This window comes from Mustela nivalis (genome assembly GCF_964662115.1).
Source record: "Mustela nivalis genome assembly, chromosome: 8".
Taxonomy (NCBI): domain Eukaryota; kingdom Metazoa; phylum Chordata; class Mammalia; order Carnivora; family Mustelidae; genus Mustela; species Mustela nivalis.
Window position 1 is genome coordinate 123,177,652 of NC_139027.1, and position 8,062 is coordinate 123,185,713.

The window sequence follows — 8,062 nt, forward strand, 5'->3', positions numbered from 1 at the left end:
CCAGCCCTGGCCCTTGCTCAGCCTGTCTTGAGTGGCAGCCGCCTTTCCTCTGGCCCAGCGGCACCTGTCGGCTATCTCACCCAGTTAATTAGCCCATGAGAGAGTTCTGGCAAAGACAGCTGGAATGCAAGCCAATCTTTCCATGCAATTGCTTGTATGAGGTGTTGGCCTCTGCCTTGGAAACTGCCCTGTAAGCTGTTGGCCCACTAGGTGCTTTGAGCTACCTTGCAACCTGTGCTGCGCCATCCTTTGGGATATTGTAGCTGCTAAGTTAACAGAGGGGCGGATGGAGACAATGGATGTGCTCAGGGAAAATGGGGGCTGGAGCCCACAGCGCCTGGAATCCAAGTTGGAGAGGTCTTTTTTTTTTTTTTTTAAGATTTTATTTTAATTTTTAGATATATATAGAGAGAGCACAAGCCAGGATAGGACCACTGAGCAGGGAGCCTGACGCAGGACTTGATCCCAGGATTCTGGGATCATGACAGGAGACAAACGTGGACACTTAACCAACTGAGCCTCACAGGCACCCCTGGAAAGGTCTTCAGAGTTTTTTGGACCATGCTTCTGTAAGTATAAGTACAGTCCCCAAACCACAGTATTCATACCTCCTGGGAACTTGTTAGAAATGCCCCACCCCAGACCTATTGAATTAGGATCTCTGGGGATGGGCTCAGCAATCAGTATTTTAACTAGCCCTCCCCTTGTCTAGATACGCGCTCCTGTTTACAACCCTCTGCTCTAGGCCAACCCCACCAGTTTTCAATGGGGGGAAACTCAAGCCATAGGAAGGTCACTCTGATGTCTCCTTTCACACAGGAACCTTTGTTGCTCCTTGCTGCCTATCTGCAGCTTGCTGAGTGTGGGTTTTTTTTTTTTTTATGTTTTCGGAATCATAAATAAGCTTTTCACAGGCCATTACATTGCCATGGCAACCTGGCAGCTGGCTAGAAAGAAGCAGGTAGCACAACTGCCTTGTGGTCTCCATGGTACTAGAGTAATTGTGATTTTCTCACTGCCGGGGTCATTCTCTTTGTGCATGGCCTCTTTGTTTCTCTCCTCTTTTCTTCCTTCATTTTCCTCTTTGCTTCTCTGTTTGGCCCTTATTCCTACCTGGTCTCAATAGGAGCAACACATGTCCTAATTGTTTTAGATCTTACCAGGGCTGCCAAATCTGACCTCAGCTTTGAAACCAACAATAGCATCACAAGGTGGGCGAATGTGAGCAGGGCTATTTGACTGTGTTTGTGTGCCCATCAAAGTGTTGTATTAATTTTTTTTAATCGATTAATTTAGCTTTCAAGAAGTTACATGCAGAGTGCAAAATTCAAAAGGTAAAAATGGCATGCATTAACAGGAGATCTTCCCATGATCCCTGGTGTCCGGGTCCCCTGTCTGGTAGGTGAAGGGGGGAGCAGGAGGGGCAGGGGGGCATGGCTCATTACCTGTTTGTTGTGCATCTTTGCTGGGATAACCCATGCACAGATAAGCATGTTCCTTTATCTCCTTTTTTTATGCACACAATTGGCAGCATTCTGTACCCACCATCCTGTGCCTTATTCTTTTACTCAGTGATGTCTTGGCGATCCATCTCTAGCATTTCTGGGTTGTCTCATGTTTCTTAATGGTTGAGAATTCCATGGTGTAAATGTACCATCATTTATGTAAACCGTCCCCTGTTGATGGGTATTTGGGTTGCTTCCAGTAGTTTGTTATTTTTCATTCCCATTTTACAGCTGGAGAAGCTGTGATTAGGAAAGGGAAGTGATCTGTGGATATTCCCAAAGCAATTGTGGGCATCTTTAGGCGTTGCTCGGCTACAGAATCTAAAAAAAAAAAAAGAGAAGAGTTGACTAATCCCTGAATTACAGAAAAGAAGGAGCCATCCAAGTACCAGATTTCTTTTTTCACCCTGCTAATTGTCTTATCCAGTTGAGTTACATTCTGCTAACATTGCCTGATGACCGATGTGTAATTAGATAATTGTTTGTGGAAGGATTTTTAATTTGTCTTCCCTGCTAGACAGGGATGGACGATATTTTCCTGCATCCCTAGCAAGTATTATACTCTTAGCATCCCAGCAAGCCGTGGGTATACAGTAGGGGCTCAATAAATACTTGTTGAGTGAAAGATCAAATGGGCCAGGATTGTGTGTGCTTAAGACAATGGGCTCAGAGGCCTGGTTTTGAATCCTGACCCTGATACTTCTTAGCTGTGCAGCCCAAGACCCATCTCTTGACTTCTCTATGTCTCTGTTTCCTCAACTGTGACGTGGAAACATTCCCCCTAGTGGGGGAGAGTGCTGGGGGCGATCGAGTGAGTGAATGCAGGCCAACCACCCATCACAGGGTTCTCTGTACAGAGAGAGAACTTCGTTGTTTCTCTCAGCTTCTTTCAATTCCACGTCCTGCAGGAAAATTGTGATGAGGGAACTGAAAACTCTTCAAAGAGGAGGGCATTTGAGCTGGGCCCTGAAAGAGAAGTAGGATTCCAGCTTCTGTGGCGAGTGCCAGACCTCTTTACTGAGTTCATCCAACTACAAAATGGAGATGATGACACCCAGTTTCTGTCTCCCTTTGAGGAGATGTTCTGGCTTAAAGTCTCTCAAGAGGAAGATATCACACAATTAAAAGACACCATTATTATTCAGCTGGAAAAGTGCCTTCACAGGACAAGGGAACTAATCCCTGCCAAATACGATTCTGCCTATGCTGTGTGTAATTGAATATTTAGTGTGGATTTAACCCAGGGAGCCAACTGTGCTGTTGGTTAGAGTCAAGTTTAATGGGGCTCTTAATAAACATGGAGGTAATTAATATCATCCAGATGCTAGATGCCTGTGAAGTTTGTGCTGCTTCTATGACTGAGGCATTTCAGAGAGATGAAGTTCTGGACTTACTCCTTGCGGGGAACTGCACGTACGAGCCCTGGCTTGGACTTTTGCTTCTGCTGTAATCTCCTCCTGGAGAGTGAATGTCACCTACTCCTGGGCACCTTCCGTGATTGCCAAAGGCAGAGTCTGATGCTTCTTGTAGGTTCATTCTTCTTTTATAGAACTCAAAATATCCTATTGTATTCGTTTGTTTCTATGTCTCTCTACCACCAGAGCCCAAGATCTTGTCCCTGACATACAAATGGCCCTCAATGAATGTCTGCTGAATATAGCTTTTCAGGTTTCAAGACTTGGAAGATCTTAGGTCTCCAGAACAGGTGAGAGTGTTTGGGTTTTCCTGGGAAGGGCAAGTTGACGTTGACATGTAATCCATCTTCTGATGAAAATTCTCTTTGCTGACCTCTCTAATGAGCCCAGCATTGGAATGTGAACATCTCCTCCCTGCAGCAGACCTGCTCCTGGGAGATCCTAGAACACAGGAATAGGACTCAGACACCTGAGAGTGGACTCTTGTCCTGAGTTCGTTCATACCTTGTAAAAAGCAAGAGAAGAACAGGTCTTGTTCAATTAGGTCTTGTCAATCAAAGTTGGTTACCAGCTATTATGCTCCTGGAGGCCCAGAGAAGGTGTTCGGGATACGATGAGTCTCCACTGCTGTTTGGACCCTGCCGCCTCTGAGAGAAATGTGTCCCTGACCTTTCTGGAACACAGAAGATGTTCAGATCACCTGGAGGAAAGACCACCCTTGTTTCGATCCTGTGTCCTGGATTTATCAGGCTCTGCCACCCTCAGGATTCATTTATTTAGCTCCTTGGTTTCACACCTGTGCTGAACCAAAGGCAGAAGGAAAGGATGGGACACTGCAGAAGTGCGCTCAGGCAGGGACCCCCACCCCTCAACAAAGCCAGGTGGCTAGCACCCTGCCCCTAAAACCACCTGCTCTGAATAAGGACCCCTACTCTGTTCTTGCCACTGTCTCTGACTGACCTTCACAGCTGGAATTTCTGCTTCTGGCTTCAGTCTGGGGTGGGGGATTCTGACAGGTCATGAGTATAGCCAGCATCTATGCTCCAGCAAGAACAGAGGTGAGGGTGTGTTTACCTCTTCCATCTGCCATAGTGGGGAAGGGGCTCCCTTTTCCTGTTTCCTGAGATTCTGAGAAATGGAAGATGGGTAGTCCAACTGACAAATGTTAGTCCCCACCCCCACCGCCAACTCCATGAATTCTGTATTCTCTCCCGTTACTTTTCAGAAGGGCCCCCTTTTGTGGGCTTAGTTGTCACTCAACAAACATTCACTTATGTACCTCCATGGGTCAGGCAGTGGTGCTGGGAGGAAGGAGCAGAGGAAACAGAAGTTACACTCTACTGGGGGAGAGACTGATGAGGAATAAGTAGACTGTGGTAATGCTATACAAGAAACGGGCAGGCAGCTGTGCGAGAAAGTAAGAGACGTCTCCTTAGAGAATTTCTGTTATCTATACCTCCAAAATTAGTGGCTTAAAGTACTCATCTATTTAGCTCATGATTTTGGGGGCCAGGAATTTGGAAAAGGCTGGGCTGGGAGCTTCTTCTCTGCTCCATGCGATGTGAGTGGAAGTGTTCGGGGTTGGAGAATCCACTTCCAAGGCTGTTTCTCTTTTGCCCAAAACTTTGTAGTGAATAATTCAAATACATGAAGTCAAAAGGATTGTGTGGCAAACATTATACTAACCACCTAGATTGTACACTTAACATTTTACCATCATGGCTTTATCTTATATCTACCCATCTCTCCACCTCTCCCAGATGGCTTCTTCACTCCCTCATCCGGTGACTGATGCTCCTTGATTCTCTTCCTCCCACGTGGCTTGCACTTCTCACAGTTCACTGATCTTGGGCTAGTCTTCCTACTCCTCCTCCTCTTCCTCCCCCCCCTCCCTCCTCTTCCCCCTCCCCTTCTCTCCCTCTTTCCTCTCCCCATTCCTCTCCCTCTGTCCCTTCCCTTCCCCTCCCCGCCCCTCCCCTTTCCTCTCCCCCTCCTCCCCCTCCTGTTTGTCCTCCTTCTTTTAAAAGATTTTATTTATTTGAGAGAGAGAGAGAGTGCAAGCACAAGGAGGAAGAGGGGTAGAGGAAGAGGGAGAAGCAGTCTCCCCGCCTGCTATGGATCCCGGGATCATGACCGGAGTTGAAGGCAGATGCTTAACCAACTGAGCCACTGAGACACCCTCTCCTACTAGTCACCCTTCTTTCATGGCTGACTTTCAGGCCAGGTAAGTGCCGTGCCTGAGGCTGACACAGTCTCTCCCACAGTACGCTCTTGGTTAAAGTGGTCATGGGCAGAAAAGCCTATGGTATGGGCCCCGCAGGAGCCATCTTTAGGAAAAACAACCAGCTTGAAAGGTTGGTCAGGGAAGCCCTTTCTGAAAAGATGGTATTTGGGCTGAGGGATGAAAATGAGTCTGGTTTGTGCAAAGCCAGGAGAGGCGAGCATTCCAGGCAAAGAGACCAACAAAGCAAAGGCTTAGAGGTAGAAAAGCACGTCTTGCACCTCAACTTTCCTTTTCCTATATTCAACCCAGCCCCTTATCTGGGATGCACATTGAACTGCTTCCCTAAGGAAATCTTCTCAGATACTTCAGTCCCTTCGGATGCTTACTCTCTTCTTGGGGAGCTCATCTGGCTTGCCCAGGTTGGCTGGGAGTGCACATAGTTACGCACATAGTTATCCACTGGTTATGCACATAGTCTCTGTGAGGCTTTGGGAAGTTGCCTAACTTCTCCAGCCCTAGGTTTCTTCACTTGTAAATGAGAGTAATTACAGCTGCCTTATAAAATGGTTGGCAGGAGAATATTGATATATGTCAAGGGTTTGGCACTTAGTGAATACGCAATCAATGGCAGCTGTAATTAATAATTACGAAGCAGTTTACACTGTCATGTGTTCATCCAGTTTAGAAATTTTTTTTTCAGAGCAGAAACCATATCGTTTTCAACGTTTTCTTTCATGGTGCAAGCAGTGTGCCTTGCATAGATATTATGGATAGGAGCAAGCATGGCACAGAGCTCCTCCCCTTGCTGTGGTACTAATGGAGCCCTGCAGGACACAAAGATGAGCAAGCCTCAACTGGTACCTTCCAGGAGCTTCCAGAGAGTGAGAAAGCAGTTATGCCTGCAGCAGCTGCACTGGGAATTTTTTACCCTTGGATACAGAGTAACAGGTTTCAAAGCACCTGCACATCTGTATTAGTTGGCTAGAGCTGCCGAAAAATACACCACAAATTTGGGTGGTTTAAACAACACATATTTCTTTTCTCATAGCTCTGGTGGCTAGGAATCTGAAATCAAAGCTGAGGGCTGCGGGTGCCTGGGTGGCTCAGTGGGTTAAAGCCTCTGCCTTCAGCTCAGGTCATGATCCCAGGGTCCTGGGATCGAGCCCCACATCGGGCTCTCTGCTCCGTGGGGAGCCTGCTTCCTCCTCTCTCTCTGCCTGCCTCTCTGCCTACTTGTGATCTCTGTCTGTCAAATAAATAAATAAAATCTTTAAAGCTGAGGGCTGCAAGGGAGAATCAGTCTCATGACGTTCCCCAAGCTTCCAGTGCTTGCTGGCAATCTTTGTCATTCCTTGGCTTGTAGAAGCATCATTCTGATCTCTATCTTCACTTGGTGTGCTTCCTGGATATAGATCTGTGTGCAAATTTCCCCTTTAAATAAGGACACTGGTCAGATTAGTGCATGTCTTAATCATTTCATTTTAATGTGATTACCTTTGTAAATACCCTATATGGTCCCCATGTATGATGATAATTTTGAGGTACTGGGGTTTGGGACTCCAACATAGCTTTTTGGGGGAGGGACACAGTTCAACACATAAAATATCTCTGTCTCCTATGACCCTCCTCATCCATAACCCACAGTGAGTCCCCCCCCTTTTAAAAAACAGACTTTATTTATTTATTTGACAGAGAGAGAGAGAGATCACAAGTAGGCAGAGAGGCAGGCAGAGAAAGAGGGTGAAGCAGGCTCCCCGCCGAACCTTTGGCACGGGGCTCAATCCCAGAACCCTGAGATCCTGACCTGAGCCAAAGGCAGAGGTTTAACCCACTGAGCCATCCAGGCGCCCCCACAGTGAGCCCCTTTAAGGGTAAGTACCAACTCTTGTCCTACATATCTGTACCCTTTAGGCTTCAGCTTCTCCCCGCTTCTTATGCTCCACGCCTTTCCCACAGCCTTTTCACATCCTACCGTGCTCTTTCCTCCTTTTTTTTGCCTGGCAAAATCCTACTCATTCTTTATTTCTTAGCTTAAATATTACCTCCACAAGAGGCCTTGCCTGATCACCCTGTCTTGATTGTATCTCCCATGTTATTTATTCTCTCATGGTTTCTCCTTCTTCCCAACACATCTTCTGATTCATATACATTTCTCTGTGTGATTGATTAATGGAGGTGTCAGATAGTAACTGTTACTCTGTAAGCACAGTGGGGATAGGGACCCACCTACCCGCTATTGTCCTCCCAGTTCCATAGTAGGTGGAAATCTAGGGCAGAGACTCCATAAATATTTGTTGAATAAATACATTATTACATTCTTGTATCCTCCATTCCACCTCACATAGTATGTAGTTAGTGGGTGTTGTCTGAATTATAATTATTAAATTAATTAATTTAAAAAAGATTTTATTAGAGAGAGCAGGGGCAGAGGGAGAAGTAGACTCCCCACAGAGCAGGAAGCAGGACTGGAGGTGGTTGGAGGATTGATCCCAGGACCTCAAGATCACTACCTCAGTAGAAGGCAGATGCCTAACTGACTGAACCACCCAGGTGCCCCTTATTTATTTATTTATTTAAGATCTTATTCATTTATTCATTTGAGAGAGAGAGATGGAGATCACCAGCAAGAGGAGGAGCAGCGGGAGAAGCTGACTCCCTGCTGAGCAGGGAGCATAAGACCTTGCAGAAAGTGGCCTATCCCAGGACCCCAGGACCACCCTGGGAGCCAAAGGCCAACGCTGAACCCACTGGGCCAGCCAGGTGTGCCTCAATTACAATTATTTTAGTGTCTTCTAAGAGTGAGCTCTTTGAGGGTAAGATTAGGTCTCAATTCTTTTTTTGATCTCTACCATCCAACTCCTCTTTGATCTTATGTGTATTAGTTACCTATATATGCTATATAACAAATAACCCCGAAA